Source organism: Bacillus rossius, chromosome 11, assembly GCF_032445375.1.
Source record: "Bacillus rossius redtenbacheri isolate Brsri chromosome 11, Brsri_v3, whole genome shotgun sequence".
NCBI classification, from domain to species: domain Eukaryota; kingdom Metazoa; phylum Arthropoda; class Insecta; order Phasmatodea; family Bacillidae; genus Bacillus; species Bacillus rossius.
This window is the reverse complement of record NC_086338.1, coordinates 5,424,365-5,447,809: the sequence shown is the minus strand read 5'-3', so window position 1 is coordinate 5,447,809 and position 23,445 is coordinate 5,424,365. Positions and strand designations below refer to the sequence as shown.

The 23,445-nt window shown below is 52.3% G+C and overlaps 1 protein-coding gene and 1 long non-coding RNA gene across 4 annotated transcripts in view; one reads left to right on the top strand and one right to left on the bottom strand.

Moving 5' to 3' along the window:
• The window catches only part of LOC134536600 (uncharacterized), a 68,416-nt gene that overhangs the window by 6,217 nt on the left and 38,754 nt on the right, over positions 1-23,445 (bottom strand). The window contains exons 2-3 of the long non-coding RNA XR_010075816.1: positions 11,074-11,161; positions 8,151-8,389 (exon numbers count right to left, since the gene is read on the bottom strand). This is a non-coding gene — a long non-coding RNA (uncharacterized LOC134536600). The remainder of the gene's footprint in view (positions 1-8,150; positions 8,390-11,073; positions 11,162-23,445) is intronic.
• Positions 1-23,445, top strand: part of LOC134536598 (uncharacterized) — a 121,849-nt gene that overhangs the window by 96,040 nt on the left and 2,364 nt on the right. The window lies entirely within an intron of this gene.

Genomic DNA, 23,445 nt, shown 5'->3' with positions numbered 1-23,445 from the left:
GCCCTTACACGTGGTGGCGCCCAGTTCCATCAGAGACTGTCGGGATCCACAGCCGAGTAGCCCTCAATTGGCGCCCAAGAGCGCGGGGCGAGTTACCTCTTCCGCGGAGACCAGAGCGTGTGAGTTACGCGGTTGTGCACCGAAAAACGGGAGCCTGGAAGATAACGGACCGGCCGGCCACGTGGCACGTGACCAGGTCAAGAGCGCGCACAGCCCACGGAACTCCCAGCGAGCGGCCGCGTGATCGCATCCCGGGCGAAAACAGCTGCCCAGACGGTGAGTGTGTGTGTGAGTACCGCCAACCGCGTCGCGCGCGTAGCGAGGAGAAGAGAGACGCCCACCTGTCTCACCACCACACACCACCATGTCGGACAACCACGGACAGAACCCCGGACCGGACCCTATCCAGGCAAGCGAACTGTTTCAACTAAATGCCATGTACTGTGCCGTTTGCGCACGACCACGTCAGATGGGCGGGGCAGCAGGGGTCTCGTGGACGGACACGTGTGTATGCATGGGACAGTATGACGGGCCACGTGTGCAGGGACTAACAGTGCGGGCGAAACATCACGGAATGGAATACAGGAAATGCACGAGTATGGAATGTGACGGGGAGGCACGGGAGGGAGGATGGTGTAGGAACTGTCGAGCATTTAAACACACCAAGTGTCTGACCAAGCCCGAGGTGACATCACTACGAGACGAGTGGTACACGTGTCAGTGGTGCCAACACGTGAGACAGACGGCGCAAGACACCAGCGGACCGACGGATCGCATCCTGGACCAACCACGGGCTAGACTCACGCTAGTAGGCCACGTGGAGCTCCCCGAGTTCGCCGGCAGGACCAGTGACGACCCGCGGAAGTTCTTAACCACGTGCCGGGGGCGGCTGGACCGGTATGGAGTGCCGGAAAACGAGTGGGCGGACCGCGTGGGGAACGCACTCAGAGGGGACGCGAAGACGTGGTGGCAGATCGTGCATGAGTACGATATGCCGTGGCCAGACTTCACGAGACGTTTCGAAGCGCGATTCGCAGACGTGAAGGCGGATATGAGGGCGCGCGCTGAACTTTACTGTCTCGAACAACACCAGACGGAGACGGCGGAAGCTTTCGTCGTGAAGAAGGTGCGGCTGTACAAGCGGTTGTTCCCTGACAGCGAACCCACGGAGATGTTGGAACATGTGGTTGAGCTGATGCGCCCGGAGATCCGCCCCCACTTACGCGCGGTGACGCAACTGATGGCGGAAGAGTTCATCCAGTACGCCCGCGCCGTGGAGCTGGACTTGAAAGCCGTGAGACCGACCAAAATAACTACGTCAGCTACCGCTAAGGCCGAGACCACGACCACAGCAGACGCTAGGGCGCTGGTGCCCTACGTCACGCCCGACCCTGACGGCAACACGAGACGCGGCGGGGCCGGCCAGGGCAGCCAACCTCCACCAGCGTGGCGGACGCGCGCCATCGGCGCCGGCCCACCACCACAGTGCCACACGTGCCCGGCAGGCACGTTTCATTGGCACGAAGACTGCCCGGTGCGCAACAAATACCGGCCGGACTTCGCAGCGCGTCAGCAGGCGGGAAACGGGCGACAGGGGGCGGCGAGCTAAAGCAGTTCTCCTCCCCCGCACCACCAACAACAACTACGACAGGGCCACTCCTGGGCCACGTGGGCGCGGCGGAAGCCAACCTGCTGCGAATCCCGGTGGTCGTCAACGGGCACGCTGTTCACGCGCTCGTTGACACCGCCGCCAGCTATAACTGCGTCACGACGCGGGTGGTTGACCCCGCCAAGTTCGAACCCAGGGAAGGGCGCCTGCACCTGGCCACGACAGGGGACGCCTGTCAAACCCAGGGCGTCACGACGTTGGAGGTGTACGTGCGGGACCAGCTGTCAACAATGACAGCCGTGGTGGTGAAGCAGCTGCGGGAGGATGTCATCCTGGGGCTCCCATGGCTCTCCAAACAGCACGCCTACATCGACGTCCGGGCCGGGTGCGTGCACGTCGGCACCCGGGGACGACGGAGCGTCTACGGACTGGGGCAGCCCATACCACCCAAAGTAACCAAGGTCAGTCTCGACGAGTTCCGCCACGGGGTCCCCCCGGAAGTCCGTGACCGCATTCAAAACACCCTAGATCAGCAGTGCAGTGTGTTCGCGGCCGCGGACCCGTTAACACGTACCACCCTAGCTGAACATGCCATCCCGACTTGTCCTCATGAACCCATGTTCATCCCACCTGGCAGTTACGGACACGTAGGTAAGCAGGCCATCCTTGAACAGATCCAAGAAATGCTCCAAGACGGGATAATCGAGCCCAGCGAGAGTCCCTATAACTTCCAAATAGTTTTGGAGGAGAAGAAGGACGGGAAGTTACGCTTTTGCGTTAACTTTAAACCCATCAACAAAATCACTATAAACGCACCACCACCCCTCTTGAGCATAGCTGACACCCTAGCAGGGCTGGGTAACGCAAAAATCTTTTCATCTCTGGATCTAAAATCGGGCTATTGGCAAGTGCCTATAAAACCGGAAGACAGGCCTAAAACAGCTTTCACCTCACCAGACGGACGCCGATTCCAATTCTGTGCGATGCCATTCGGCCTACAAGACGCCCCCGCTACTTTCCAAGGAATGATGACGAAAGTCCTGGATAACTACTCCGGCAAGTTCGCTGCGGCATACTTAGATGATATAATCATATGGTCACAAACGTGGGAGGAACACGCACACCATTTAGCGCTAGTATTAGAACGACTAGCTACCCACGGCCTAACTTGCAACAGAGAGAAATGTCATCTAGGAACTACCGAGCTGGGCTTTCTGGGGTTAGTTGTCAACGCGGAGGGTAACAGACCGACGGAGGAACAACTGCGCGTCATCCTAGACAAAGAGCCCCCGCGCACACGCAAACAGCTACAAAAATTCCTCGGCCTAGCCAATTGGCTTCGAGCTTTCATCCCGGAGTTTTCCATTGTAGCCGCCCCCCTGACGGACCAACTGTCACCCAAGCGGCCGTTCAGGTGGACCGCCGAGACCCAGAAGGCTTTCGACGAGCTGAAACGCAGGTTTGCCAACTGTCACTTACTAGCGCGCCTCGACCCGGCCAAGCCCTTGATCGTGCAGACGGACGCAAGTGAGGAAGGGATAGGGGCAATACTTTTACAACTCGATGAAGAAGGGGCGCCACGAGTCATAGAATACTCCAGCGCAAAGTTCGGTGACGTGGAGAGGCGATACAGCATCAACGAGAGGGAATGTCTGGGGGTAGTCTGGGCCCTTAGACGCTATCGGCCGCACTTGGAAGGACAGAAGTTTACGTTGCGCACGGACAGCCAGTGTTTGAAGTGGTTGGCTACGATGCAGGGCAGACGATCCAAGCTGACGCGGTGGACCATGTTGCTGCAGTCGCTAGACTTTGAGGTAGAGAATGTGCCCGGGAGACAGAATGAGCTAGCGGACGAGCTGTCACGCGACCCGGACAGCACTGCCATCGCCCGAGATGACGCAGATTGGGAGGAGCTGTTGCCGCCCACTAGCGCCCGCCAGACTAAACAGGCTCAAACACCCACGCCATATGCGGCCGTTTGCGCGGTTATCCCCGACACCACGCCGACACTGCCACCGGGCGCCGAACTGGATGACCTTGACGCATACGTACGGGCGGTGCAGCTGACGGACGCGGAGACGCAGGAGCTCGTACGACGATGCGGAGAGGCTAACTGCGAGGGATACCGAGTGGTTGACGGACAGCTGCTGGCACGCCCGAAAGGGACAGAGGATCCATGGCGGACGTTCGCACCGGGACCCACGCGGAGGGAAATCTTTGATATGATGCATGTCAACCGGCTAGCCGGACACCCAGGGGCGGACCAGACACTTCGTGACGTCCGAGGACTGTTCCACTGGCCCGGGGTGGCGAAGTTTGTGAGAGACAGCGTGCGCAGATGTCGGCATTGTCAGCGCCGTAAGACACGCCGGTCAGACGGGACAGCCCAGCAAGTACCGAGGCAGCCGACGGAGTCGTTTCACACGGTCGCACTGGACCTGATGGGGCCCTACCTGCGCTCAGCCAAGGGGAAAAAGTTCCTTCTAGTCGTCACCGACTGCTTTACCCGCTGGGTAGAGGCGTACCCGCTCTAAAATGCCCGCGCCGGCACCATCGCGCAAATCCTAGAGACGGAATTTTTTCCTAGGTGGGGCTACCCTAGGGTGATTCTAACCGACAATGCCACACAATTCACTGGTCGGACGTGGACTCAGCTGGGGAAGATGTGGAGGGTGATTTTACACACCACCCCCGTATACCACCCCCGCGCCAACCCGACAGAACGGAGAAACCAAGAGATCAAGGCGCAGCTACGCCTCCGTCTCGCTGACGACCACTCGCAATGGGATACCCACATTCCCCAGATACTTTACTGCCTCCGGCGGCGTGTGTACGCGGCAACGGGAGAGACACCCGCCAACATGGTGCAGGGGCGGAACCTTCCCCTCCCCGGGGAATATCACGTGAGGCAGCAGCGTGAGGCGGGGCAGGAAGTAGAAACGCACGAGCGCAGGCTGGAGCGGCTGTCAGAGGCGCGTGACGCGGCGCGGCGGCACCAGACAGCATATCAGACGCAACGCACGCCGGAAACCCCACACCCACCCCCCGACCTGAACCCAGGGCAAATGGTGTATGCAAGGCTGCACCCGCTTTCCGCCGGGCACCGGAACTACTGTGCCGGGCTAGCGCCCAAATGGATAGGCCCCGTACCTGTCATAAGGGCGGGCCCTACGATGGTCACCATCAAACTGCCCTCAGAGCGGGCCGCCAAATACCATAGGGACGATATCAGAATAGCACATGAGGCGGAAGAGACTGAAAAGACGGGGAAGATGGAGAGCGGGGTAGCGGCGCGGCCATTGGCTGCAGAGGGGGCTGAAGGGACGGAGGGGCCGAAGGACGGAGGGGAGGCGCGGCCAGAGGAGGCGGAAGAGGGGGAAGAGACGGCGAGCGGAGGGGTGGCGCGGCCAGAGGAGGCGGAGGAGGGGAAAGACGGCGAGCGGAGTGGCGGCGCTTCGAGAGGGGGCGGAGGGGGTAGAGGAAACAGGAGAGACGGAGAGCGGAGAAGCCGCATGGCCGATTACGTCAACCCCGACGGACACTGAAGGGGGCGGGTTTAGAGGTTTCCCGGAAGTAGAGGCAAGGCTGGAGGCAACTGTTGTGGCGGCGGGGACCCGGCCGTGACAGATGTTAGAGGACTCGGAAGGCGAGGTCTCTCCATTTAGGGGGTTCCTCAATGACATGGGCGGAGGGTTAGGAGGCCAAGCTGGGCCGCAACCACTCATATGGGAACCGGATGAGGCAGAGAGTAGACCCGGATCACCGGAAGAACCGCTATGGCCCCTCCACTATTCTCTAGCGGACTCCACGTTCAGCGTGAGGGTGGAAGAGCCGACTGATGACGAGAGAGAAGCGGGCGGGTCGGCGGACGCCGCGACGGAAGTGCCCACACCCGCACCACGGTACAATCTCCGGCCACGCCCCCCGCCAGTCAGGGGAGGGGGTGACGGCGCACGGAATGAGGGTGACCAAAGCCGGTGCAAGCGGAGGGAAGCGTCGCCATGCCAGGCTGTTTCGGAGGGGGGCAATTGACGTCAACCGGGGCTCCGCCCCCTTGAGCCTGGCCAGATGTCGTTCCCTTCCTCTCTTTTCGTTCCCCCCCCCCCTTTTTTGTCCACCACCGACGGACATGGGCGTGTGTGGAAGTGTGTGTTAAAACTGCGTGCCATACTGCAAGGAGGCATTTCGAGTCAGTGCGACGCCCCTTTTCTGAATTTATTTTATATACACTCCTTTATAATTCTTATTCTCTAGTCCCAGTGCTGGGTGTGTCATCAGTGTCACTTGTGTCGCTCTTGTTCGGAGTTAGGGACGCTGCCCGGGCGAACCCGAACAGGCACAGACTTGGACAAGGCTAGAAAGGTCTCGAAAGAGCCACCTTAGTGTATAAGAACTTTCTGCTGTGTTCTTCCACCGTCGAGGCACGAGGCCGCTGAGTAACCCTGCCCGGGCGTGGCGCAATCGCTGGCGCACAATATTAGCGCGAGCGACGCTGCGCTCGAGTCAGTCCGTCATCACCACCGGTCGGGAGCGCACGCGTCTGCAACCCGGGGACTTCATCTCTTGCTAAACTTTGATCGAGTAATTCTGGCATGTAAAGTAATCTCCAAAAACCTTATCATTTTATCCCCGGGGCGTCTCTCAACCGCGGGCTGTTTAACTAATCGTATTTCTCGCTTAGAGACTTTCACTAATCTTCCTACGTAGAGACTTTGTGTGTAGCCACGAGGGTGAGCTAACTTCATCTAATCTGGTCCGTGCCTCGGCATTTTAACAGTGTAACGTAATCATGTATGTGAGATCGGGCGGAAGGAATAAAGGCATAAAATCTAGTACTGTGAGTATTCTTTACTGACCATGTGGTACTTCCTTACTATAGCTAGGTGTGAGGCGTACCCGGCGCCCTAAGATCGGGCTAGGCAGGGTCAGTCAATACTCCAAGCAACAGAAATAGGGCTGGTAACTCGCCTCGCTCGGGTCACGTCACACCCTGAGAGAGAGGTTTAGCCGGGGTCCACGTGCCCTTACACGTGGTGGCGCCCAGTTCCATCAGAGACTGTCGGGATCCACAGCCGAGTAGCCCTCAGTATATATGAGAGATAGAAAAATTCTTTTGTGTAGCACATACTTGGTTGTGTCATATTCAGGGCCACTGGAAACAGTAATAAGATGGAGTTGTGGCTCTGAGCTATGGCAAGTCTGCCGGGTAACAAATAGCACTGAGGTAGAAACTAGGTTGTCCAGCTGAGGCTACACAATAAAAAATAATAGAAACACAAACATGTAGAATGGCAGATCTCTTATTATAAATCAGTATTTAAACACCCCTTGCAGTACTGGACACTTAGGAAAAAATACTTTTTATTGTGTTTGTTATTTTAGATTAATATCCTTTCTTAGACTATAAAACCCTCAGCTCATAAAATAGGATATTAAAGAAGCATTTGGCCATAACTTTTAATAAGGAACCAACCCAGCATTTACCTAGAGCAGGCCTTCTCAACATCCGGCCCGCAAGCCACATCTGACCCACAGAAAAATTTCTGCTGGCTCTCCGTGAAAATGATAAGGTGAGAACAATAATTCAAATAAAATTACATAAGTGTCAATTAAATCAACTTTTTATTTAATGGGATACATCTATTCAATAAGTCCTATATTTTATAGGTAGAGCCCATGAAAAATGGTAAATAAAACTGCCTTATTTCGGTAAATAAACTATAGGATTTTGGTGCTTTATTTCGTTTAAAAGTTGGTTGTCTGTATAGTCGGTTTACGGACGATAGTTTAACGTGACGTCATAACAAAACATTGATGAAATGATTGATCCAGAATAAAATGAAATATATTCGGCCTGAGACTGAGCCGTAATAGGTTTTTGCAACCAAATCATTTAGGCATTAAAAATATTATATTCTTTGAAAAATTAATTTTCTTTAAATTTTTCTATATTTAGTATGATAAAATCTACCTCTGCATACTTTTATGAATAAAATTGAATCATTTTTATTGAATTATCACTATTTTGTATGGATACAAAGGAGTGAAATGAAATATACAATTTAATTAATAAATTTACTTTTGTTTGCATTCATTAATTCAAATATATTTATTACTTTTGAAGTGTCATGCGCGCCATATTTATTTTTACAAGTACAAAAAAAAATTTCAGCCGGCGGGATTATATCCGTTAACCTATCGACAGCGTTGCTATACTCACAGCCACGAGGCCATATTGAAAACAATTGTTTCAGATGTTATAGATTAATAATATTCCACGCACGATATTTGTTTGAATTTCTTTTAACTCTTCTTTTCTCTGTTGGACTCGAAATATTTACATGCTCGTGGGCTCATAACTATAATACGGTGTGTGATTTAGTTGATAAAATAATAACTCATGAAAAATAATTACCAATGTCAAACTAAAGCGTGAAAAGTATCATACCAGCAATAAATATTTAGTTACACAGCTAAAACAATACTTATACAACACTGTTTAAATATACTGATTTACACTAGTAATTAAAATAATACGTACTTGTAAGAACGCCATTTCCTTGCGAATATACTCCCGTGGCGCAGTGAACAACAATAACCTCGAACCCCGGCCGAGTTCTCTGTACCGTCCGCAACATACCAGAGAGATGCCACGCATGCGTAAACAGGACACATCCGTAGTGGGACATCCGTAGTGGGACAATTTTTCGTGCGTGCAGCCAGTGTTCATCGATTTATTAGATGTTGTCACGTCAAAAAAAGTATTTCAATGGTATATTTCTGTAAAAAAAAATTTTTTTTGTTAAATGAGTGCATTTTTTCTACTAATTATTTAATTTCATGATACACACATAAAGCTGTACATGATATGACACCGGTCCGGCTGCCTCCCCGTCAAAGCTATCAAGTTTTTTGAGGGATGGGTCTCGGGGTTTGGGTTCGGCCAAGTGGCGGGAGGCAGGGACGTGTCCGTAGAGGTGATCCTTGGGCTGTTTAGGCCACCCAAGACGCCTTACACTACAAATGATACACTCCGCTGCGTGAAGTGTTTTTTTTTATTACATATCAACCTTTACATGGTGTTATCCATCCCCTGGCCGCGACTGTTCGGGGCTAGTCAGCCCTGCGCGTGTACGGCGGTTCGGTGATGACCCCGCTTATAATGGTGAGAGGGGGAGTTTGAAGAGAACAAACAGTATGTGGCGGACGTTACTGCTGTGATGGCGCTAGGCTCGCGACGGCTGTCAAGACCTGCGCGGTGACGCACGGCCAGTGGGGTTGTAACTCACACTCTAGATGATGTTGCAGAATTGGCGCGAAGGTGGCCTCTCAACGTTGCGCGAAGACACTAGCCTCTCCGAGCTCCCGGTGGATACTGGGTAAGTTTGAAGCCAGTCTTCAAATCCAACAACTTGGAATTCAGCTTATGAGCAAAAGGATAAGAAGATCCTCCGAAACTTATCAGCAAGTCGACAGATGGCTTGCAGTGTTCTACCACAAATTTGGCTTGACATTTCAGTACTGTTATTTCGTCGTCATCAAGTTGCTTGAAATATTCAACAGCAGCACTACAGTCAGAATCTTCTTTTTTTGAAGAATATGACCAAAAGAGTCAAATACTCATCTAAGTACTCTACAGCATGGAACCATGAATCCCAGTGGGTTACTACTGGAGAAGGGAAAAGTTTAGGGTTGGCATTGGATTCTTGTAGATGCTGAAGGTAATGATGTTTTCTCTTTCGTGTGTTAAGGAACACCGTCTTGGTCTTCACCAACACTGAATATGTAAAAGATTGTCAGAGACAAGTACTTTTAACAGTTCGGCACATTTACCCATGTATCTGGCAGCATCTGAAATGAAAGCAAACACATTTTCGTACTCAACTCCATACTTTGACAGTATGTCCACAAATGCTCTCGAACATTCAGTTGCATTTGCATTGTTTAAAACATTAACCCCTGCCACAAGCATTTTGCGTTCACCACTTGCCAGAAGAATTCTGGACACTATCACAATGGGCTGATCTAGTATGGCTTCTTTTATTTTTACTTCTTCCATTTTCAAGATCTACATGAATGAAGATCGTAGTGTGTTTCATTTGGCATGTATATTTAGGCAAATTTTACTGGAGTGGAACCTTGTTATAAAGAATATGGCACTTTATATACAACACCTTAACTAAGTTCATCATCCCTCCATAATATATCAAAAATTATTTGGCTATAACAATTTATTACCAGGACACTTTCTTTCTCCTTTGACAGTAGGTAGATCAGGGGCGAATATTCTACGTAAGCATTGTAAGCAGTGCTTACAGTTTGAAAATGTCCTACATATGTGGTAATGAATTCTGAAGTGGCATCTATCAATGATAAACGCTTGAATAGCTAACACACAGTCTGTTATCATACCGCCTCATTGACGCCTCGCTGTTTGTAATTGTTAGACATTGTAGACCCCTCCCTAACCGCACGGCATCCCTACAGGCTGGCTGAAGCCGGCCGAGCTGCCTACTCGCTAGAGGTGGGTCGAAAAGTATCAACCTGATACTTTGGCACTGATACGCGCCTGTATCAGGAACGGCAAACGAGTACACTTGAAAAGTATCAAGTACTTTAGTATCAGTTCAGAATTCGCCTGGAACAACACCACGGCCAATGTGCGCAGAACCCGATCGCAGATGACGGTCACTTGGGCGGAGCTTGTGAAAGGGGAGGGAGCAGGAACGACGAATAAGGAATAAAGAAGGGAAATAATGTAGGGGAGGAAGCGCAGGGGAAGGCGTTGAAGGAGAGGTGCAAAGCGAAATTGTTACGAGTCGTTTGGTTATTGTCCCACATCAAAGTACGCTCAGTGCGCAGTGCATGCACAGTCTCGTTCAATAATAAAACTAATGAAATTTTAATATTAAAAAGTACATTAATACAAGATATAATATTTATATTTGTGCACCTAACAGCTATGAAAATGCAAAGAAATTCTCAGTTGACACTAATAACAGATGTAATCAACATATGGACTTTTTTTTTCGAAAACAATTAGTAACTAGTGTTTTCATACATTAAAAGATTACGATTTTATCAAAAATAAAAATAAAACAGATACGTACATTAGTGAGCATACTATATCAATGTTTACGTTTCAAATGTTTCTTCAGATTAGTCGATGATGATTTAAACTCAGTTTTTGTTTACACAAATTACAATTAGCAAACTCATTATTTTCCGTAAAAAAATTCCACACAAATAAAGTCTTTTTCTTGCACTTATCCATTCTTTATTGCACTATAAAGATACTAACTACAAAGCATGACAGCCCGCAACAATGTACATGGTAATACACAGCCAGGACGAACTGCAGTGAATGTTGAACTGGTTGATACTGGCTGTATCAGGCGGGCATGAGAGTAACAGAGGTAGAGAATTACAGGGCGTGATAAATAATGTATCAGAGACACCGATACCTTTTTACGCTGGTGATGACGGCACGGAGGATGTGTAACCTGTAACGAGAATGATGATACCTTGTCGCTTCCTGGGACCGCTACTGCTCTGAAACAAAAGTATCAGATACTTGTAACTAGGTACATTACTGTACCAGTATCAGGTAGGAACAGATACCGAAAATTGCTGTAACAACCCACCACTACTACTCGCCCTCTCCCCTCTGCGGCAGCGCGAACAATGTCTAGTTTCCCCGTCGTGGACACCCCTCTGTAAGCACTTCTCCTCTTGAATACAGGCAGCTGTGAGCTGTTATTGGCCAGACCGTCACCCCCTCCCACGAATGTGCGTGCCAGAGGGGAGGTCCGCTCAGCTGGGCATCCCGTTACCATCCGCCTGTAAGTTGAGAACCCAGTCATGCACGCTGTAAGCAGATAGCTTCCTGCTTGCAGCCACTATCAGCCGATTGGAAATTCAGACACTGCTTATCGAAGCGGGGAAAGGGGAAACTCTCCTCTACGACGATCTTAGCGCCATGATTGGCCTGTCAACAGCTTTATTGTTTTAATCATGTAACGTACAGCGATTATCAATAATTTAAATGTGGTTAAAGTGCGAGATATTATAAACGCATCAGGAACGAGGTTTAGAAAATGTTTTATTTTATGTGGTGTTAAAAATGCATTGAAAGGGTAGAACAATTTCAGCAATATCTTGAGAAACTACGTGACAGTTTCGATTATTTCTGGTGCAAAATTGAGGATAATTTGGTAGCTTGACAGAAGATAGTCAGCCCAAAAACAGAAGGGATAGATAACATTTCTGATGACAAGAATACTTGTTACAGACGATTATATTTTGAAATCATAGACACAATTAAAGAAAAAATAAGTCAAAGATTTGGTGATATTGGCAGTCTCTTCTTCATTGGTTTGCTCAATTTCATTAAGTTTTCTGTTTATTCACGATCATTTCCCGAAAAACTATTCCAGTCCTTAAAATTCTTATGGACAATTCTTCGATTTTGCCAGACTGAGAAGCGAACTTTCCGTGGTTTATTCTTCAAAAGAATTTCACAAGAACAGCGTGGCTGAGTTACATAAATATTAAAACTTGAATGATTTGCACGAAACTTTTCCCGAAGCATAGAAACTTATTTGTTTGGTGTTGACGATCCCGTCCACTAGTTTATCTGCAAAAAGATCCTTCTGTCCTGAAGAGAATAAAATATACAGGTATTTCCGTAACTCTCAAGGGCAATCGCGGGTCTCAGCATTGTCTTTGTTATCAATTGAAAAAAAAAAAAAAGGTATTGCAAGACCTAACAAAAAATAATACGTTTTACGACGATGTGATCAACATGTTTGCGAAGCAGGGCCGTCGAAATCAGCTTATGTATAAGTAGTGACTGAACACTTGGGTAACATTTGGTATTTTTAGAACTAAAAACATTAGTGCATAGCTTTCCTTTCATGACACAGAGAATTAAGTTTTGAGCGTCGTCCATCTTGGCGGAGCGAGTCACCACCAGTACCAGGCTCATCAAATCTGAGGGTGAATTTACATCTACTAAGGCAGGGATTTACATCCACTCGTGATAAATTAGTAAATAAACATTATAAACATTTTACTAAAACAAAATTCTCTATTCCTTAGGCATGTTAGTTTTCTGAACTGTCTCCTAGTAGTAAGTTCGTAATGATTTAGTAATTTAAGTTAAAATGGTTTAATGCATTGCTTACACATGCAATCAACCCACGCCTCGCCACTGAGGTAGATACTGTTTCTATGAGGTTTCACTATACATACTTTCCCATATTATTTAATGTTAAATTAATTTTAAAAATTTATCAAAGGGAATACATTTTGTCAAGTTTTTTTTTTCAAAGTAAATCAACCATTTAAACTGTCTTAAGCTTAAATTTTACATCAAAAATAGTGTGTAGTGTCTAGAATTTTACAGTCTTTTTATGTATTTAAAAATTTTGAGTATAAATAGGCCTATGCTATGTTCCTGCACAAAACTTTATAGAATTAATTTTTTTCCTGTCAGGAGAATTGGCCACTTTGGCCAAATAGTTTGGTAAACATGTAAGGAAGGGTTCCCTAGAAAATTAGTTTATTGCAATGAGTGTGGTAGGTACCTGTAAAATTTCAGGCTCAAAAGTTTTTTTTTTAAATTTACTATAATTTTGTTTTACTACACATTTTCCGTCCTCTTTCCCATCAAATTATGTTTATTAGGACGTTAGAACCGTAACAAATTTCCTTGACTTACCTACCTTTCATGTATTCATTTAACCATTCCCTCAGCTGGGTGATCTAGCTTTGCAGAAACAAATACACGCACGTATCGCTTGCAAATTTGACATTAATTTCCTTTGCTCGTTAATGGAGAACAATATTATCCTCGAGTGTCACTTGCCTTTTGATTCCACAACCTGATGGTGATGTTTGACTTTTTTTCTTCTCTAAATGATATGCTTGCTGTTTGCAATGTTTTTCACAAGTATCTTACCTTTTCCAATCTACTACCGTATTGCAAAAATTTGCACATCATTATCTGCTTTTCTTTATTAAAAACAATGAATCCTTCTGACGTCGTACCGACCATGGCTGTTAAGCCCGTGCTCCGCACCGCCGGTACCGTATCCCGTTTTCGGAGCGCGCCCCTTGCCCAGCCGGATTGAGTCAGGCGAGCGCCTCGGGCGTGACCCCAATAAACATAACGAAATTTAAAGGTACGGAACCCCGGAGGCTCGAACCCATAATTCAATTAAGGAAAAAGCCATTAGTACGAAATTACTAATTACCCGACATGTAATAAGTGCGTCGTAGCCACTCCGGGCGAGTACACCACGCACGGAGCAGACAACAAACCTCATTAACAGTCACCGCGGCCACTGGCCTTAATTTAAATGCCCGTGACTATGATCAAGTCAGAATAGGAGAAATCCCTCTAAAACAATTCACAGTGGGATAATATGTTAGTAAATTTACATTCGCCAACTTGATGTCACAATTTAAATAATTAAATACATTAAAACCATTGTTAAGCCTTAAGCACCCAATTACCAGGTGCTACATTTTAATTGGGCACCTGGAACATGTTTTAACTGGTAATAGAGTAAATTCAATTAATATAAGTTTTTTGACGCCGACTCACAAAGAAGAGAAAGTTTCTCTTCCTTGCGAGGCGGCCATGTTCGGCAGTCTCCAACCACTCCGCGCCGGGAACAGACGTGTGTCCGTGGGCAGCATCCAAGTTTCTTTCATTGATTATTTTTATTCTGTACTAAATATTTAATTTAAAACCTTTTGTTAATTCACCGCTGCCCACGTCGACTCGGCGCGTATTTTGCGGAGCCGGGCCTATCCCGACCGTCTTCAGTGTGATACCGCGCTACGTATCGTATCACAGAACATACGGTACTGGCCGACTCCAGCGAAAGTGTTTTTACTTAAGAACGCCGTAAATATGCCTGCCGGCTGCACACACGTGTTTCGCCAAATTTAGGAGCCCGCTCATAGAGCTGCACCCGTTATATTCGGCGCTGGCCGTCTCCAGCAAGCATCGACCCACGCCCCGCGAGACTGCCGCGGTAACCATTAGTGTCGCGTAGTGTTATGTTTTTTGTTTTTTTGTTAATTGTGTAACGGCTAGACGTCGCCAAGTGTTGGTGAGAGTGTTTTGTAGCGGGACTAAATTAAAGGTAATTCTCACCAACTTGTGTACACTAATTTTCCGTAGTCTCCCGTCCTCCACACGGCTGAGCGGCCTTCACAGTCAAGGGAGAGCCATTCAGGGTAGATTCAAGCCATGTACCTGGCGGGTGACGCGGGGGCAGAGTACCCACGACCCTACACCAACGGCCTAGCAGCCTGCTAGCCTGGCGGCCCCCCGGACAACAAGAGCATCGCGACGCCCGTAGCACACGTCAGGTACCCCCCGGGCCTTTCACAGGGGTCGGGTGACGGCAAATGGCGCCCTTGCGTTGGGCATAACTACAGCCAAACATCACGAAAAATGCAGCAAGATCAGACAAAGGGGACAAAAGACGGCCATTTTGGACGCGCGCAGTGGAATTTGGCGCACAGAGGAGCAGCGACAAAGGGACCACCCGGAAGAGCGCGTCACCGCCCGCGCCGACCCTCGCCAACTTTCACCCCCACCCCTCCCCTTTGGGCCTTCAGCGAACATCCTCGCCCGCACATCACCACCACCACCCCCCCCCCCCCCCCATCTACCTTCACATCCTCGCGCTCTCCGCTTTGTGCGGCTGTCCGGGCGCTCTCGGCCGCCGCTTTACACGGCTATCCGCATCCCCCCTTCGCAGTGGCCAGTCTCGGCTCTCCCTTTTGTGCGGCTGTCCGGGCGCCTCTCGGCCAGCGGCCCGAAAAGCGCGCGCGCCAGCCCCCTCACCCCTCGTCATATGCCGGGAGTCTGTTTGTAAACAGAGCCACGTGCGCGCACGAAGCAGCTGTCAACACCGACGCGCCGCGCGACGCAATGGCAGACAGACTCAAGATGAACACCTGTCGAGTCTGCTACTGGCCACAGGGCAGGGACCTGGTGACAGGGAAAGCGAACCCTCTACAGACATGTAAATGCGCACCGGATTACAACTTGCCGGCAATCAAGGTCGAAGCGCTCATGGAACCGTGGCACAACAGCATTGAGACGGAATTACAGGCGCGAACACCACCGGTGGACCACACACCCCTACCGAGCTGTACCACCCCGGCCAACATCGCCCCCCCCCCCCCCAAACACCCACGCCAGCGACTGGAGCTCGCACCCTGGCCACGCGACGCGCGCGCTGGACATCACCGAGGCCAAGTGCGTGTGGCCCGGCCTGGAAGACCTGGCACGAGCCCTGCCGCCTCGCAGAGCGACTCTGCCAGAGTTCGCCGGAATTCCTGACGCAGTGCGAGGCGCGCCTGACCGGGTGCCGGACGCACCAATCGGAGTGGGCAGAGAAGGTCAGCGAGCAGCTGCGAGGGACCGCTCGGAGCTGGTGGAGCATGTGGGGCCGGATTGCCATGCCATGGGGCGAGTTTATGGACACGTTCCGACACCGGTTCGACACAGGATCGCCCCTCGTCGAGTGTTCCGCCTCATTCTATGGGGATCGGCAGAAGGACAGCGAGGCAGTGGAGGCGTTCATCGCCACTAAACTCCAATTGTTTCACCGCATCTCGTTCGGCACCCCCCTGTCCGGGGCACTGCCCATCATCACGGGCTTAGTGAGGGACGAGATGCAGCCCTTTCTGCATCGCTGCCACACCGGCGGTGTAGCGAAGTACGTGCAGGAAGCATGCGAGACAGAACGCAACTTCCAGAGAGCCTGCAAGCGCGGCCCGACCACGAGCACCCGAGAGGGTGACAGCCCACCAGAAGCCCGGCGGAACACCGCACTATGGGACTCACCCTCACACCAACACCGAGGACTACGAGCCATCGAGGCGCCTCCAACTTGGCGAGCAGAGCGACCGTGGGATGCCGGAGCACGGGAGCAAGTCCCCCTGTTTCGCTTGGGATGCCCGCGTGGCGAACGCCACTGGCACAGCGAGTGCCCGCGGGGATTCCGGGCGGCGCGACCCGCCACACCACCGCGCCAGGAGACGCACGTGGTACCACCTCCGCCACAGCGCACCAGTCTGGTCCAGTCGGGAAACGGCCCCCGGGGGGACCGGGATTAAAGCTCCCTCCCCCCACACAGACCATCAAACCCGCGCCTGGCAGTTGTCCCGACCTTGGGACCACTGTGCCGCCCGCGGGACAACCTGTTCCGCATCCCCGTGGAGGTCAACGGCCGGCCAACTGACGCGCTCGTACGCTGTTCGTACGCCCCGCGTTCGTGCCCGCAGGCACGTTGCGTCCGGGCAGCGGCAAGCTGCGCCTGGCTACCACCACACACACCGGGCGGTGCTGGGGCATGCTGAGATCGTAGTGAGTACGCAGGAATTAAATAGTAGTGTGTCCGCAGTAGTCGTGCAAGACTTGTGTGAGGAGGTGGTGCTAGGACTCCCCTGGTTGGTCCAGCAAGATGCGGTCTTGGAGCTAGGACCCCCCCGCCTCAACCTGGGAAGAGCCGAGAGGTACGTGGTGTACGCACTAGGACAGGCGCCCCCCCGACAGGACGCGGTGCTGACCCTGGCGGACGTGCGCCACGATGTCCCCCCCTCCTACCAGGCTGAGGTAAACAAGGTCCTCGCCCCCCTACCCGAAGTGTTTGCCATGGACGGAACCTTGAGGCGGACCACCGTCACCGAACATTGCATCCACACCCTGACTGACGACCCAGTGTTCGACCCGCCTCGCGGCTACGGGTTTCGCGAGCAGCGAATCATCTGGGAGCAGATGGACGAGATGCTGCACGACGGAGTCATCGAGCCGTCCCACAGCCGGTACAATGCATGCATTGTGCTGGCCAACAAGAAAGACGGGACAAGCCGATTCTGTGTGGACTTCCGGCCGTTAAATGCCGTGACCGCTGGCGCGCCCCCCCCCCCCCCCCCAGATTAGCGTCGAGGCCGCTGTAGCCGGCTTGGGAAGGGCCCAGGTCTTCAGCACCTTGGACCTGAAGTCCGGTTACTGGCAAGTGCCCATACGACGCGGGGACCGGGAGAAGACGGCGTTCACGGTGCCAGACGGACGGAGGTTCCAGTTCAGAGCCATGCCGTTTGGCCTAAAGTGCGCCCCGTCCACCTTCCAGTGCATGATGACCCGTGTGCTGGAGGGCTACATCGGGCAGTTCGCCCTAGCATACCTGGACGATGTCATAGTGTACTCAGACACCTGGGAGGACCACTGCCGCCATCTGGCCTTCGTGATGGAGTGGTTGGCCACAAACCACCTGACGGCCAACCCAGCCAAATACCATCTCGGAGCCGCCGAGGTCGACTTCCTGGGCCATGTGGTCAACGCGGAGGGGAACCGTCCCCAACTAGGTCACCTCCAGCAGATCGCGATGGCAGAAGTCCCACGCACCCGGAAGCAACTGCAGCGCTTCATCGGGCTGCTGAACTGGCTCCGTAACTATATTCCGAATTTTTCACAAGTCATCGCGCCTCTGACGGACCTGTTGTCATCCCAAGTCCGCTACCACTGGGGCTCACCCGCCCAGGCGGCATTCGAGGCCGTCAAGAGTGCGTTCACCCGGTGCCACACACTGGCCCGCATCGACCCCAAGCGCCCACTCGTCCTCCAGGCGGACGCAAGTGCCCTGGGAACCGGAACCGTGCTGTACCAGGTGAACGACCACGGAGAACAGCCACGGAGAACGGCAGGTGGTGGACTACGCCAGCGCGAAGTTCGGCGCGGCGGAGAGGCGGTACCACAGCAATGAACAGGAGTGCTTGGCGGTGGTGTGGGCCGTGAAGAAATACCGTCCACACCTGGAGGGCAGGCATTTCACCCTCCGCACCGACAACCGCTGCCTCACCTGGCTTCACACCATGCACGGGAGGAAGGGGAAGCTGATCCGCTGGGCGCTGCTCCTACATTCATTCGACTTTACGGTCGAGCACGTGCCAGGCGCGGAAATCAGCTCCCCGACCTGCTCTCGCGCGAGCCAGACGTCAGACGGGAGGTGCTGGACGAGGAGGAGTGGTACGAAATCCTGCCCCCCTCCCACACCAGCACGACTACCGACGGACACCCTACCTGCACCCGCCTCACGCTCGGCATAGAATGGACCAAAGACACTCCCAGTAATGAGGCCGACCTAGAGCGGCGCGTCCTCACGGCCCAGCGCGGCTCGCCGAACGCCGATCGGCGCCGCGAGACAGCGCGCGGAGGAGACCACCCCACCTGGCAGCTCCGGGACGAACGGGTCATGAACAGACCGCCGGGGGAAGAGGATGAGTGGAAGTCCTACGTCCCACCCCAAGCGCGCGAGGCAACACTGCAGTTCTACCACGATCATGACCTCGCCGGACACCCAGGCTCGGGCCAGACCTGGAGAGCCGTCTGCCGGTACTACCACTGGCCGGGGGTGAACCGGGATGTCCGGGTCTACGTCCGGGAGTGCGAGATCTGCCAGCGCCCCAAGGCCCGCAGAGGCGACGGCACGCAGCAACAGCAGCCTCGCCATCCGTCAACACCGTTCCAGACGCTCGCGCTGGACGTATTGGGGCCGTACCCCCGCTCGCCGCGGGGTAAACGCTTCCTAGTGGTCGTGACCGACATGTTCACCCGCTGGACAGAAGTCTACCCCTGTGGCAACGCACGGGCGGCCATCATCATCGAAGTCCTGACGCGCGAGTTCCTCACTCGGTTCGGCTAACTGGAGTCCGTCTTGACGGACAACGGCAGCCAGTTCCTGGGGGCCCAGTGGAGAGGGTGGTGCCAAGAGGCACACATCATCCACCATACCACACCCTCATACCACCCCAGGGCAGATCCGACCGAGCGCAGGAATCAGGATCTGAAAGTTCAACTGCGGCTGCGCCTAGGGGAGGACCACACCCAGTGGGACCGCCACGTCGCCGACGCACTGTTCTGCGTCCGGCGGCGCGTGAACACGGCCACTGGGATAACCTCCGCCGAGATGATCCAGGGGCGTAACCTGCCACTGCCCGGCGAGCTGGCAACACACGGCGTACTGCACCCAGGAGAGCAACCGGAAGAGCGCGACGAGCGACGAATACAGGAGCACGACGCGGCACGCGTAAGACAAGCCCGCTACAGTCAGGAAATCACGCCGCAGACAGCGTGACCCCCGGCACAACTGCGGGCCGGCGGTCGGGTGTACGCCCGAGCGTACCCCCTGTCGGCAGCGCCGCGCAATTACTGCGCCGGACTCGCTCCCCGCTGAGACGCGGCTCCTGGGGGCGACGTCCTACATGGTGGACTTGGGCGGCCGCCGCGTGCAGAAGATCCACCGGGACCACCTGCGAGTGGCGGCGACCCCCGGGGAACCACTCCCGACCGAACCCGAACATGGGGACACGGCAGACGGAGCAGACATGCACTCCCTCCTGGAGGACTGGAGCAACAGCGAGAGGAAGCCGAGGACACAGCTCCAGACGAGCCCGAGTACCTAACCGACGGGAAACTGGACGCGGACGCACCCCACGACCCCGGCGAGGCACCCTGCCCAGCAGAAACCGCGCCACGAGGGGAGGCCCCCGAGAGCGAGCCGCCCCCGTGGCATGAGGAACCTACGGAGACTCACACCACGCCGCGCCGGCAGAGAAGGGGCCGGCCCCGCCATGCCCGGTGCCGGGTGACAGAAGTCGCGGGGGATGACTCCGAAAACCCCGCCAAAGGGACCCCTGACCCCGAACCCATCATATCCGAACCAGATGAGGACGAAGAGGAATCGCCCCCGAGCCCGACTAGAAGTGGTTGGGGGCACGCGGCCTCCCTTGCCGATGCAACTTTCCACGTCACCGTCACACAACCGCGCGAAGAGGGGGCTGTCGTCCCTGTCGGACATGACGCAGACAAGCGAGGCTGCAGGAGTACGTCCTGAACACCACCCCGGGGCGGAGCTCACCCAGCCCGGCGCTGATACCCGAGCGGGAACGCCAGCCCTACGGACGGCAAGGCTCGACGAGCACGGAGGAAGTTGGCCCACGAGAGCGCCCCCGATGGGAGCGTCGGCCACCGGCCCGCCTGGCCGAGTACGTCTTGGGCGGGCTCGTAGTACTGCCTCCCCTGCCAAACACCACGGCGCCGCCTTCCGGCCCAGCTGCCCACGCAGCGACCGAGGCGGCGTCCGCCTGCGCCAGCACCTCATGCGCCACTGGCGCTAAGGCGCCACGCGCCATGGGATCGCGTGTCGAAGGGTGCCGGCTGTGCTAGAAGGTCGTCGTACTGCGGGAGCGGGAACACAGTGCAGAGACTGGCTTCCACTGAGGGGGGGGGGGTGCGTTTGATGGCGTACCGACCATGGCCGTTAAGCCCGTGCTCCGCACCGCCGGTACCGTATCCCGTTTTCGGAGCGTGCCCCTTGCCCAGCCGGATTGAGTCAGGCGAGCGCCTCGGACATGACCCCAATAAACATAACGAAATTTAAAGGTACGGAACCCCGGAGGCTCGAACCCATAATTCAATTAAGGGAAAACCATTAGTACGAAATTACTAATTACCCGACATGTAATAAGTGCGTCGTAGCCACTCCGGGCGAGTACACCACGCACGGAGCAGACAACAAACCTCATTAACAGTCACCGCGGCCACTGGCCTTAATTTAAATGCCCGTGACTATGATCAAGTCAGAATAGGAGAAATCCCTCTAAAACAATTCACAGTGGGATAATATGTTAGTAAATTTACATTCGCCAACTTGATGTCACAATTTAAATAATTAAATACATTAAAACCATTGTTAAGCCTTAAGCACCCAATTACCAGGTGCTACATTTTAATTGGGCACCTGGAACATGTTTTAACTGGTAATAGAGTAAATTCAATTAATATAAGTTTTTTGACGCCGACTCACAAAGAAGAGAAAGTTTCTCTTCCTTGCGAGGCGGCCATGTTCGGCAGTCTCCAACCACTCCGTGCCGGGAAAAGACGTGTGTGTATGTGGGCAGCATCCAAGTTTCTTTCATTGATTATTTTTATTCTGTACTAAATATTTAAATTTAAAATTTTTTGTTAATTCACCGCTGCCCACGTCGACTCGGCGCGTATTTTGCGGAGCCGGGCCTATCCCGACCGTCTTCAGTGTGATACCGCGCTACGTATCGTATCACAGAACATACGGTACTGGCCGACTCCAGCGAAAGTGTTTTTACTTAAGGATGCCGTGCATATGCCTGCCGGCTGCACACACGTAAGTGTTTCGCCGAATTTAGGAGCCCGCTCATAGAGCTGCACCCGTTAACTTTCGGCGCTGGCCGTCTCCAGCGAGCATCGACCCACGCCCCGCGAGACTGCCGCGGTAACCATTAGTGTCGCGTAGTGTTATGTTTTTTTTTTTTTTTTTTTGTTAATTGTGTAACGGCTAGACGTCGCCAAGTGTTGGTGAGAGTGTTTTGTAGCGGGACTAAATTAAAGGTAATTCTCACCAACTCCAGTACACTAATTTTCCGTAGTCTCCCGTCCTCCACAAGGCTGAGCGACCTTCACAGTCAACGGAGAGCCATTCAGGGTAGATTCAAGTCATGTACCTGGCGGGGCACGCGGGGTCAGAGTTCCCAACGACCCAACACCAACGGCCTAGCAGCCCGCTGGCCTGGCCCCCCCCCCCCCCCTACATCACGGACAACAAGAGCATCGCGACGCCCGTAGCACCCGTCAGGTACCCCCCTGGCCTTTCACAGAGGTCGGGTGATGGCACTTCATGCTCGTATTCTTTAGTTCGTTCAAACACTGATACCACCTTAGACATTGTGAAGTATAAAGTAAAACAAGTAAACTTCAAACAAAACAAACTGCAACTACCTATTTTCGTTCACATTTCACTATTTACATGGAACGTACGATCTTTTCAAACCTCATTTGGTCATTTCACCTGACCGGCGTATGGCGACGTTAAAATCCCATAACCTCTCTGTTATTATTTACAAGCAATACAACAATGGAAACGAATATGGCCAAACGGCTAACTTCGTCCACATCCCGCTAGGAACGCTGATAAATGGTTGCCGTTTTCAGGCCGAGTGTTTGGTATTTTATTTTTCTTCAACTTATCTATGGCGCATCTCATAATAAAGATGGCTTACGATGTTTTGGTTGTGGTGGGCTTACCTGTTTCTTTTGAGTATCAGTGAAATCGGTTCCAGTGAAATTAAACTGTGAATGGTGAAATATCTCTCTAGTAATGCTCGTAATCGTAAACTGCTTCCTCGCACCGAAAAATGGTGAAATAAAGGGGATAAGTGTAATCACTGCCTCTCGGTGAATGATGAAATTAAATACATGCAATGTTTTTCACAGAAACCTTTCATTTTGTTTTGAGTTTATTTCGAGTTAAAATTGAAAAACACTACATAATTATTATTTTAATTTTTTTTAATAATATTGATTCCATATTTATATCCCTGTCCTTTCAGTTCAATAATATAACAAACACATATTAGGTTTGTTTGACTCGAGGTCTCTTTTTGACCTGTCAACTCTCGGGGCGCCCTTTTCCGGAAACAGTATGGCGGATGGTCGTTTTACTCGCGGGGGCAAGTTGCTCTCAGGTCACTCAGGTCATACTCTCGATGCTCCTCCTCTCGAGGAAGAGTTGCGAGGGCAAGTCGTCTGCTGGTTGTTTTGGCGCGACTTTGACGATGGAGTCAATATGTTATCAAGCTACATTTGGTGATGACGGTAATATTTTAATTAGATGACGACATTGAAGCGGAAATACATTTTAATATAACTTATTTGGCGTCCTTTATTTAAAAATCACAAGATTTGCAATCGTTTCCTAGTACAGGTTAGC